The following is a 12,440-nucleotide window of genomic DNA, read 5'->3' as shown; positions in this document are numbered from 1 at the left end:
ATAGTTTGGGGCTGCTCCTGGTCTCGAGCCTTCCATTGGACAAACAGGTGGCAGTGATAACCAGGGGTACCTTTCACCAACTTTGGCTGGTGAGCCCTTCTTGAACAGAAAAGATCTTGCCACTGTGGTACATGACCTGGTAACATCTAAATTAGACTGCCGCAGTGGGATCTACATGAAGCTGCCCTTGAAGACTGTCCAGAAGCTGGTACAAAATGCTGTGGCTAGAGTGTTGACTGGATTGGATCATAGGGACCATATCATTTTAGCCTTGTTCCATCTATACTGGCTTCCAGTTTGTTTCAGGGCTCAATTCAAAATGCTGGTATTGACCTTTAAAATCCTGTATGGCCTGGGACCAACATACCTTAAGGATAGCTAGCCTCCTTGCATATGAACTTACCCGTACACTGTGGCCATCCTCAGAGGCCCCGCTTCAGTAGCCCCTGCCATCTAAAGTTAGGTAGGTGGCAACCCAATGAAAGGCCCTACTTGGCCATGGGACCAGTACTCTCTTCCCAGTGAGATTTGTCTGTCTCCCTCTATTGATTTCTTCTACCTAAATTTGAAGACTTTTTTGTTTTCTCTGCCATATCCCCAATAATGGTTACTGGCCCTCCTTCTAGTGTTATGTGTTTAATTGAATTATTTTATAATTTTAACTGTATTTGTATTTTTTTTTAATTATGTACTCCACCTCGTGGACCCTGATTGGATGGCAAGGTGGCATTAGAATGTTTTGACTGAATAAATAAATGCAATCCACCATTTTCTCTAGAAGCTTATCTTTGTCATCTGGGGGTTAGTTGAAATTCCAGGAGATGTTCTCTTCCCACCTGAAGATTGGCAACCCTAAATCTGTGGCAAGCTGGTTCAACTGCACCTACCTTGGGGTTGAATTAAATTGTGTGAATGGAGACCTTTCCAAGTGTGACCTTCTCTCCTAAACTGAATTACATTGTCAGGAATCAACACTCATCTCTATTAGAGTTGTGCAAAAAAGGGGGAGAAGTAAATTTTGGGTTCAGGTTTATTGAGCCTGATTTTTCCCGGTAAACCCAGAATAAGCTGAATACCCATATCGGTAAAGGGGTATTTCAGCTTTATTTCCAGGTTTACCAAAAAAATTCAGGTCCATTATAGTCTATGGGGATTTTTTTCAAAGCTCCTGTGAGGGCATTTTTGGAGGTAGAGTCACCAAATTTGCAGCGTAGTTGCAAGGGACTCTCCTTAAACAGATACTGAAGTTTGGTGGATGTTGGGACATGGGGTCCAATTTTATGGACCCACAAAAGAGTCACCCCCATCCTCTAGGCATTTGCGAGCTGAGCTGTCCATTGGTTTTCGGGTTCAGAAGTTCAGCATTGCCAATGAGTGGTGGAAAGAGCCAATTGGCAGGCCACTGCCTCAAAGTCTGGGGGCTCCCTTCATATCTGAGGTGCATAGCATGATGTCCATGCAAATTAGCTTCCAAACTGAGGGAAACTGCTTAAATGCAAGAAAAACAAGGCACAGAAAACATTTTTTGGGTGGCAAATGACTTCCTGTGAACAGTCAATTATTATAGTAATCAAAAATCTGATTTCAAGAGATGATCACAGTGTGGGGAAATGAAGCCTATACTCGGAGTGACCTTCAGTTTGAGAGTAAGCTTTCAGGGTGGTGGTGGTGATATTGGAGCCAGCCAAAGTCATGACCAAGGCAGCTCTTTTGAAGGAGATTGCTCATCTGCACAGGTGAGGAGTCTTCTTCAGAAGCCCAATAAGTAGCTGTAGAAGTGGCCGGGTTTTTTTTTAGTTGGAGGGTATATCGCTCCGGATGGGTCTGGGTGAGCCACGTCTTTTAAAACGACCCTTCCAGACTAGTTTGGTCTGACCAAGCTGGTTCTGATTACACGACCCCTACCTCAAAAGGGCCCCAACTATGGGGCCTAACAAAACCAGTCAAAGATAGAAATATGGGTGAAAGCACAGAGCTGTGCACCTGAGCAAATGCGAATAGCCGAAATAGAAATATAGAAATATCTATTTGGCTTTTTCAGGAATTGTGTATTTGGCTTTTGATGTTCCGTCGACCCGAAACCCAAATATTGCCGAAATGGCTAATTTCAGGTTTGTTTTTGGTTTGGATATATCAATATACACAACCCTAATCTCATCTTTCATATCCATATACTAGAGGATCCTCACAGCAACCAAACACAGCCACATCCTAATTTGATCTTAGCTCCAGATCAACCCTACATAATGAGAAGCAGCTAGCAAATCAGTCAACAGTTGCAACAGCTTCTGCTCTGTGCTCTGTGCTCCTGCTCTGTGCTCCTGCTTGTCATCTTTGGCCTATTTCACTGGATTTGACCTGTGACTTGATTTTGCTCGTTCTTCTGGCCATTTGCTTTGAACTGGCTTGCATCCTAAGTTTTGAACTCTAGCCTGCCTAGATCATGTTTTCATCCTCTTGTTGGTTCTGTGGTCCCTTGTCCTTCAGCTAAATTTAGGGTTGCCAACTCTGGGTTTGGGAATTCTTTGAGATTTGAGGGTGAAGCCTGGGGAGGGCAGGGTTTGGGGAGGGGAGCAACCTCAGTGGGATATAATGTCATACATTCCACCCTCCAATCCTGCCATTTCTTCCAAGGCAACTGTTATCTTTAGTATGGTGTGTGTGTGTTAAGTGCCGTCAATTTAGGGAGATCGCAAGGCCTCACCTGGATAATGGCAATCCTAGTATCAGTCAAACCAGTTCTGATACTTCAACTCAAAGTATGTAAAAAGTAGCTTAATTCCTTGTGTATATTCATATGCACACTCAGATACTATCACACATGCACACAGCCCCTATTCAACAGAATATTTATCCTGAAGTGAGGTTCAAGGATCAATATTAATGCAAACATGCATTTGTTAAGATTTAGTATGCTGTTCTTGTTCCCCTTATGTATGCATCATTTAAATTTTATTTGGATTTTAGGTGCAACCACTACTCTAAATGGAAGTGCAATAGGAAAAGGACACTTCTGCAACTACAAGACTAAAGTATTCCCTCCGGCATTTATTATTTTGCATGAAGTATAATCCATACAGCAGTTAAACATCTACAGACACAATATATATGTCAAAATGAGCAAAACTGAAATGCAGCAATCATACATTCCATTTGTGTAGATTTGAGCCTGATTTAAAACCTTCTCATTTAATTCTCCTGTAGCTTTTATGGTATTATGTATACCATCTCACGGGGAGTTGGGGGCAACTTGTATGGGTCAGTTTTCTTTAGTGGGGAAATGATTGAGGATGTTTGTGTCTCTGTATTAATCAATGCATTACAATTTGTACCTGCAAGTAGTGTAGCAAATTCACAGCAACATTATTACCTCTTCTGTTACAACTCTTTCATAAAAAACCCTGCTACAGGTTAGCTCTCTCCTTGCAAAAAAAAAACATTTCCCCTCCAAAGTCAGAGATTCAGTCTCCAATATGTGGATCCTATCTCTCTCAACTTAACCTGCCATACAAAGTTGTTGTAAGGATAAAATGGAAGAAAGGCAAACCATTTACATTGCCCTGAGCTCCTTGGAAGATTGTAAAAGGGAAATGTAACAAGTAAATAAATTCACTGTGAAGGGACAAGAGTTACAGCAAGTATCAAAGACGCACTTTTAGAAATTTCAGTATTAAATAACTTCCTTCTGCTAAGGCTGAAGGTGAAGGAAAACTCCATCTGCAGAGGGAAACACCTCACTTAGGCTAAAGAAGATCTTGGATCCATTACAACAGTGTTTTCAGTCAGACAAAAATAAATCATGAATGGCTTTTGATATGCATAATTAACATACAGATCAATTAGTTTAACAATATTCACTCCGGCTATAGGACCAGTGAGCTGACTAGAGACATAAAGACTCTACAGACATTGCTTTTGGGGAAGTGCAAGTGCGGGGAGAGTAGCAATGTGTTGGTGATTTTGAAGAACAAGTATCCAGACTGTTTTTTTATAAGACAGATTGTAGAAGTCATTGTTTCTCCCAGAATACCTCAGGTGAGTACACACTGATGTAAATAGCTCCCCAGCCTACCTGGCATTTTGATTTTTCAGTGCCATGTTCTTGAGAGTCTCGTGGGCCATTCAAATCAATGTGATTGTAACATAGCAACAATTTAAACAAACAAACAGAAAACACTGTAATGTAAGGTTTCATGTAAACTAGGACCAGCTTCATCAGATGTACATAATGAATTCTGAGTCAGCATATATATACCTATAAGGATGGGAAAATTGTGAACACTAGGACTAAAAGGCCATGAAATACATTTGGTGTTATTTCTGGGGTGGTGGTGGGGAATAACATGAGCACATCATCCGTTCACTGATGCTGTGCTTATTTTACCAGAGAATCTTGTGGCACTTTAAAGACTACAGAATGTATTGTAGCATAAGCTTTCATGATCCAGAACCCATTTTATCAGATATATTTACTGTACTGAAATTAGTGCCACCATCTGTTCATTAGGAACCATGAGACTCTTGTTTTTACTGCAGCAGACAAACACAGCTCCCTCTCTGAAATGTGTACCTTGTATATTTGGGAGTTTTTCAGGGAAACGTTACAGACTGTACCTGTTATATTTCAAGGCTTTGAAACACCGATTTTTTTTAAAGTCACCATATCAGGGCTTGACAAATTCCAGGTGCCAGTTTGCCAACATGCCTAGAAACTGTTGTCGTTGCTTGTTTAAGCCATTCAGTGGTGGTTGGTGAATTCATTTCCTAATCATTTGCTTTCTACAGTGGCTCCAATATTCAATGAAATTGAGCTTTTAAAAGCAATAACAGAATTATGAAAAACTGAAGTTAGGGTTAGAGGGTTAGTGTTTTACTGCGGTGGAGATGACCAGGGTTACCACTATATTAACTTATAGACTACAACACTTTTGCAATAGCGTTAATAAAATTATGAGAAGCTGTGAAGAAGTTATGATTGGGCTTTGTGGTAGCAATAATTAGAAAATATGGTCATTAAAATATGAAACCCTGACAGCTGAAAAAAGACTTTGACTCCTACATTTTTGAGTTTGTTCCTAGATTCAAAGAAAAAAAATGTCAAGCCCTGCTCTATAAACCTCAATATAACATTCTCAACATGGGCAAATCTGCGGATACTTAAATATGGAGACTGGAGCCATGAACAGACAAGACAGACATTTCTACAATCCCAAGAAAAGCCCCAGGTTTGCAGGGTGGGAAATGAAATTTAAAATAAGTAGCTTTGAGAAACAAATGCCCTGTGTGACCATTGCTAGGCAACCACAATAGTGTTGTTAGTTGAAACCTTGGTTTTTGTCAATAAAAGGCAGGAAGGAAGGATAGGGCCATTTTTAGGGCTGGTTTGATCTTTGAGGGAGGGCTCATTGGGAACAGGCCAGGTGACAACAACCAGATAACTTAATACCAGTGATTTCCACAACTCACCCAGTCCCAGCTTCTCACTCTTGTTCAAAAACAGCAACCCCACAGAAATCAACGTAGTGTAGTGATTATAATTTCAGACTAGGATCTGGAAGACCCAGGTTTCAGCCACCATTATGTCATGGTGTTCACTGAGTGACCCAGGAACGGTCATACATTTTCAATCTAACCTACCTCACAGGGTTGTTGTGAAGATAAAATGGTGGAGAAGAGAATGATGTAAATTGCTTTGGATCCCCATTGTGGAGAAAGGCAGGGTATAAATGAAGTAAATAAATAATAAATATAGCTGAAGATGAGGGGCAGATAAAAGGTACAATATATTGTCGAAGGCTTTCACAGTCAGAGTTCATTGGTTCTTGTAGGTTATCCGGGCTGTGTGACCGTGGTCTTGGTATTTTCTTTCCTGATGTTTCGCCAGCAGCTGTGGCAGGCATCTTCAGAGGAGTAACACTGAAGGACAGTGTCTCTCAGTGTCAAGTGTGTAGGAAGAGTAATATATAGTCAGAAAGGGGTTGGGTTGAGCTGAATCATTGTCCTGCAAAAAGTATCAAAGGTAATGTGCTAATCATTGTCCTGTAAGTATCAAGATAATGTGCTAATGAGGGTGTGGTATGTTAATATGGAACCATTGTATCCTGAAGTGATCTGTTAATGTGTGAAATCCAAAGCTAATCTGCATGGCTATTGTGGACTGTAGTCTTTGTTAGTCTGGAGGTTTTCAGGACAGGAAGCCAAGCCTTATTCATTCTTAAACTCTCTTCTTTTCTGTTAAAGTTGTGCTGATGTTTATGAATTTCAATGGCTTCTCTGTGCAATCTGACAAAATAGTTGGTAGAATTGTCCAGTCTTTCAGTGTCTTGGAATAAGACCCTGTGTCCTGTTTGTGTCAGTCCATGTTCAGCCACTGCTGATTTCTCAGGTTGGCCAAGTCTGCAGTATCTTTCATGTTCTTTTATCCTTGTTTGTATGCTGCGTTTTGTGGTCCCGATGTAAACTTCTCCACAACTGCAAGGTATACGATATACTCCTGCAGAGGTGAGGGGGTCTCTTTTGTCTTTTGCTGATCGTAGCATCTGTTCTATTTTCTTGGTGGGTTAAACACCGTTTGTAAGTTATGTTTTTTCAAAAGTTTCTCCATCCTATCAGTGACTCCTTTAATAAATGGCAAGAATACCTTTCCTATGGGAGTCTGTTTTTCCTGAGTTTTCTGATTTTTGTTTGGCTTAATGGCCCTTCTGATTTCATTTCTGGAATAGCCGTTTGCTAGCAGTGCATGATTTAGATGATTAATTTCTTCCTTGAGAAATTCTGGTTCACAGATCCGTCTTGCCCGGTCCATTAATGTTTTGATTATTCCTCTTTTCTGTTGGGGGTGGTGGTTGGAGTTTTTGTGTAAATAGCGATCTGTGTGAGTTGGTTTCCGGTAGACCTTGTGACCTAACTGAAAGTTTGTTTTACGGATGATAAGGGTATCAAGAAATGGGAGTTTACCCTCAATTTCCTTTTCCATGGTAAATTGAATGTTTGGATGGATATTATTAAGATGGTTTAGAAGGTCCATTAATTTTTCTTTCATAAAAGAATTTTATGAACAGATTGATGGAGGAGCTATGGGTAGTCCACTCAGTCCAGTAATAGCAAACTTTTACATGGAATATTTTGAAAAGACAGCATTAGAATCGGCACCTTACAAACCTACAGTCTGGTTCAGGTTCATAGATGATACATTTACTATTTGGAGCCACGGTGAAGAAAATTAATTCCAACCACCACCCCCGACAGAAAAGCGGAATAATCAAAACATTAATGGACCATGCAAGACGGATCTGTAAACCACAGTTTCTCAAGGAAGAAGTTAATCATCTAAATCACGCACTACTAGCAAACGGCTATTCCAGAAATGAAATCAGAAGGGCCATTAAGCCAAACAAAAATCAGAAAACTCAGGAAAAACAGTCTCCCATAGGAAAGGTATTCTTGCCATTTATTAAAGGAGTCACTGATAGGATGGAGAAACTTTTGAACAAACATAACTTACAAACGGTGTTTAAACCCACCAAGAAAATAGAACAGATGCTACGATCAGCAAAAGACAAAAGAGACCCCCTCACCTCTGCAGGAGTATATCGTATACCTTGCAGTTGTGGACAAGTTTACATCGGGACCACAAAACGCAGCATACAAACAAGGATAAAAGAACATGAAAGATACTGCAGACTTGGCCAACCTGAGAAATCAGCAGTGGCTGAACATGAACTGACACAAATAGGACACAGGGTCTTATTCCAAAACACTAAACGACTGGACAATTCTACCAACTATTTTGTCAGATTGCACAGAGAAGCCATTGAAAACATCAGCACAATTTAACAGAAAAGAAGAGAGTTTAAGAATGAATAAGGCTTGGCTTCCTGTCCTGAAAACCTCCAGACTAACAAAGACTACAGTCCACAATAGCCATGCAGATTAGCTTTGGATTTCACACATTAACAGATCACTTCAGGATACAATGGTTCTATATTAACATACCACACCCTCATTAGCACATTATCTTGATACTTACAGGACAATGATTAGCACATTACCTTTGATACTTTTTGCAGGACAATGATTCAGCTCAACCCCCCTTTCTGACTATATATTACTCTTCCTACACACTTGACACTGACACTGTCCTTCAGTGTTACTCCTCTGACGATGCCTGCCACAGCTGCTGGCAAAACGTCAGGAAAGAAAATACCAAGACCACGGTCACACAGCCCGGATAACCTACAAGAACCAAAAGGTACAATGATTGGTGGGTGGGAAGAAAAGAAGGAAGCAGAGAAAAATAAAGATATGGAAGTTGCCTGGAGCAGAGAAGGAGGAAATAGTGTGGGCAGGGGTATACAGGGGAAAGTGAGGTGTCTACATAGGTCCTTGCAGTTTCCCCAGTATGCTACTTGCCCCAGCTCATCCAGCATGTAACTCAGTCCAGGGCAGCCCTCCCCTGTAGAAGGCATCGTGATACTGGCCCAGACTTTTCCTGGTCAGAGGCTTCTGGGGAAGGAAAGGAAGAAAAACTGAAGATTGCAGGGCAGAGAAATGTAAGTTGGTTGTTGGGTGGCAGAGGCTATGGGAGCTTTCAGGGAAGGGAAAGAGGAAGCAGTGGGAGAGAGGAAATGAAATGCCCTCAGCAAGTCCCTGCAGGTCCCCTCATTGTCCTTATTTATTCATCTGCCAGCTCAGTATACACTCTGTGCATAGACTCTAGCCCATGAAAACTTAGGCTCCAATAAATCTGTTAATCATTTAGGTGATACATGTGAGTATTTCTTACCCAAAAAATGTCACATTTAAATTGAGCCTAACATGGCTATGTCTGGAATAAATTACAGAATAGGAAATACTATTGTACGGTTTATTCTTTTCAGTAAAAAAATACATGTCCACTTAAAAAGTGGAAGTTTGCTGCAGAAAAATAAGGCATGTTTAGGATTACGTTGAGTCAAACCACTTGTCCAACAAGATTACTATTGTGTACGTTAACTGGCAGAAGCTCTCTACAATCTAGGGTTGCCAGCTCAGAGTTTGGATATACCTGGGGGGTGGCGCCTGAGGAGGGTGGAGTTTGGGGGAAGGGAGAGACTTCAATGGGGTATAATGCCATAGAGTCCACCTTCCAAAGTGGCCATTTTCTCCAAGTGAACTTATCTCAGTCACCTGGAGATCAGTTGTAATAGTGGGAGATCTCCAGCCATTGCCTGGACGTTGGCAACCCTACTAGGTCTCAGGGTCACACCATCTACCACCCAAGTCTTTTAACTTAAAATGGCAAAAATTGAACCCGGGACCTTTGCATGGAAAGAAAAATCCTGTGCCACTGAGCCAGTATGACCTTTAATTGTATTCTGTCACTTTATGTAATGGCTTACAAACAGGATTCCAGACAAAACATAATACAAAATCCATTAGTTTAAGAATGACAGAGCCTTTTTCTTTAGAGCCTTGAAAATAACCACAATTCCTATCAACATATTTACAGATAATATGATAGCTTATATCGGCACCAAAAAATCCTCAGGGCACTGCTGACTAATTTATCAGTGGAACATTCAGTAGCAGAGTGTCTTGGGATAAGATGTGATAATGTGATTCTATGACAAAAAACTACGGAAAGTGGCTCTAGGTGTTTTTCCCCCAGGAGGGAGGTCGCCTTGTATTTTCATTTAGAAGTTAGGTAAGAAATGAGTCAGACATAAACACTGCATTATGAAATGAGATTGCTGGAGAAAATTTCCTTCATGGGGATAATCTCATTGGAGACCCTTGGGGGTGGAGTCAGATTTGGATCTAGGACAAAACTGATTCCCAACTAGAGACAAAATTGTCTTCTGTAGACGGAATGTGCTATCTGTTATGCAGTGGGAAACGCTCATTAAAGACCTCAAGGATATAAAAAGCTATCAGAGTCCTGTTGTGTGTCTCGGATGCATTGCTTGTTATGGGTTTATTTCTTTTAAGCCACGCTACAGGCATTAAATTAGGAATTACAGTACTCTTGGTTTAGGTTTTTCCTACAGAGCCTTTTATTTTCGCTTCTTAAAACTATATCCAGTGAAAAATTATTCAAGTAACACATATATGTACATAGGCAAGGTAGCAGGAAGGCCAAGAAAAAATTCTGATGTACAAAAGGAAAGCAATAAGAGGCTCTTTGTGTGTGTGTGTGTGTAAAGTGCCATCAAGTTGTTGCCAACTAATGGTGACCCCATAGGGTTTTCAAGGCAAGTGATTAAGCAGAGGTGGTTTGCCATTGCCTTCCTCTGCAAAGACCTCCTTGGTGGTCTCCTATCCAAGCACTTACTGTGCTTAGCTTCTGAGATCTGAGGAGATTGGGCTATACTATACCATTCCACATCCCAAGAGGCTTCTTAGCTAACACTTTTTAGTGTATTGGTGCTTAATATTTTGTCTGGTCTGCTTTTGGACCATTTTGGCCCAGTTGCCATGATGAATATTGACTGGATCCTGGGAACTGGACTCTTGCCCATCCTGGCTGCTAAAATCATGTAAGGACCACAGTAGAGAGCCCTTGATGTCTTTCATAAATCAGTCACCAACTCAGGGCACCTTCCCTCAGCCACTCAAAGAGGCAGTTATTTGTCCACTACTTTAAAAACTATCCCTACGCAAAAGTGATGTGGCCAGTTATCACCTAGTCTCTAATCTACTCTTTCTAGGCAAAGTGATTGAGAGAGCAGTGGCCGATTCCAGGTCTTCTTGAATAACTCATGTGCTCTGGACCCTTTTTGCTCTGATCTCAGGCTGGGCTATGGGGCAACTCTGGTGGCTTTAGTTGATGACCATGCTTTTTCGTTACTGTTGAATCTCTACAAAGCCTTTAATACAGTAGATCATGCCACCCTGTTGAGGACTGGTTTAAATCATTTCTAAAGGATAAGACTCAAAGGTTGCCATTAGAGACCAGCTATCTTCAATGTGGGAGTAGTTTTGTGGGGTTCTTTTGGTAAGTAAGTTTATTGGGGGGACTCTACCTTTCTGAATGAATTTCCTTCCATCACCCTTCTCAGAGCCAGGACAAAAGTGTAAAAACATTTTTTACCTTCACATCAAGAAAAAAGCAAAAGCAAAAATCCCTTGTGTTACCGAATGAGCTCCCTTTCTCATGCATCCTTAGACATGTGTGGACTCTCTAACTTGAGTTTGTGACACTCATACAGAACTACAACCAATTTGGGGGAATTAAGCTCAGTGTTAGGGGAAATCCTATTCCCATTTCCACAGCCTGGCTAGCTTGGAGGGAGCAGAAGATGTGATTTTAGGGATCTTTGCTTGGATAGCATGCAAGCAGGTTCAAAGTGGAAGAAGAAGAGGAAGAAGAGCTTTTTAAATGCCGACTTACTCTATCACTTAAGGAGAAACCAGCTTACAATCACCTTCCCTTTCCCTCCCCACAACAGACACCCTGTGAGGTAGGTGGTGCTGAGAGAGCTCTAAGAGAACTGTGACTAGTCCGAGGTCACCCCAGAAACTTCATGTGTAGGAGTGGGGAAACCAACCTGGTTCTCCAGATTATAATCCACCACTCTTAACCACCGCTCTTAACTATTACACTGTGCTGGCTAGGCTACCAGAAACCACAAAAACCCAGATCTTTTCCAAAGCAAGATTTAGAATTTGTTGAGGGAAATATAGGGGTACAGGAATTGAATAGGTACTCAAGCATCAGAACAGTGAAATTGTTGTGTTCAACAGGATGTAAATATGAAGAGTTATATGAGAGGACAGAAAGAGAAAGTAAAAGTGAAAGAGAGCCAAGCCTAAACCCAGACCTTAAAAAATATACATTACTTAAACAATGGGGACTATAAAACCATTTAAAAAATAAATGAAGTATAGGAGAAGAATGTAAAATCGTTTATGTCAAAGTGCCTCACTAAATAAAATCTAGGAAGTCCTTTTCCAGATGGAAATTTTCTTTCCGTACTTCCAGCATTCTCATAATTAGGGAGCCATGTTTAGACAAATGATTACAAACGATGAGTGATCCCACAGAAGGCCTGTTGGGCACCCGTCAGATCATGCTTCACTGGGGTGCTGCCAAATTTTGCAGCACAACCTTTGTGACGTGAAAAAAATCTGCTTTCAATTGCACTTCTGCCCTGTGCAAATTGAAATGGCGAGGTTGTTTTGTACCATTTTCTGTTTCCTTGTCCAGAATATTTACAATCAAATTTACACATTTTTGAACTCACTGCAGTATGCAAAACAAAATAAAAGCAGAAAGGGGGCCTATTCATACATATCTAGAAGTGATGTGAAGCAGGTTTTCCTCTTTATGTCTGAGAGAATGGAGAAAGCAAAGGTATACCATAAAAGAGAAATGTATAAGACTTTCCATACATAAAAAGTAGCTCATAAAACAGGTATGTTTGTGTAGAATGTATTATAGAGAAAAATGTGCAAACTGT

General features: G+C 40.8%; 1 protein-coding gene across 1 annotated transcript in view; it reads left to right on the top strand.

Moving 5' to 3' along the window:
* Positions 1-12,440, top strand: part of LOC130481435 (cadherin-19-like) — a 98,088-nt gene that overhangs the window by 51,270 nt on the left and 34,378 nt on the right. The gene's annotated exons all lie outside the window — the stretch shown is intronic.

The sequence above is a fragment of the Euleptes europaea genome, chromosome 8 (genome assembly GCF_029931775.1).
Source record: "Euleptes europaea isolate rEulEur1 chromosome 8, rEulEur1.hap1, whole genome shotgun sequence".
Classification (NCBI taxonomy): Eukaryota; Metazoa; Chordata; class Lepidosauria; order Squamata; family Sphaerodactylidae; genus Euleptes; species Euleptes europaea.
This window is presented reverse-complemented; position numbering and strand designations above follow the sequence as displayed.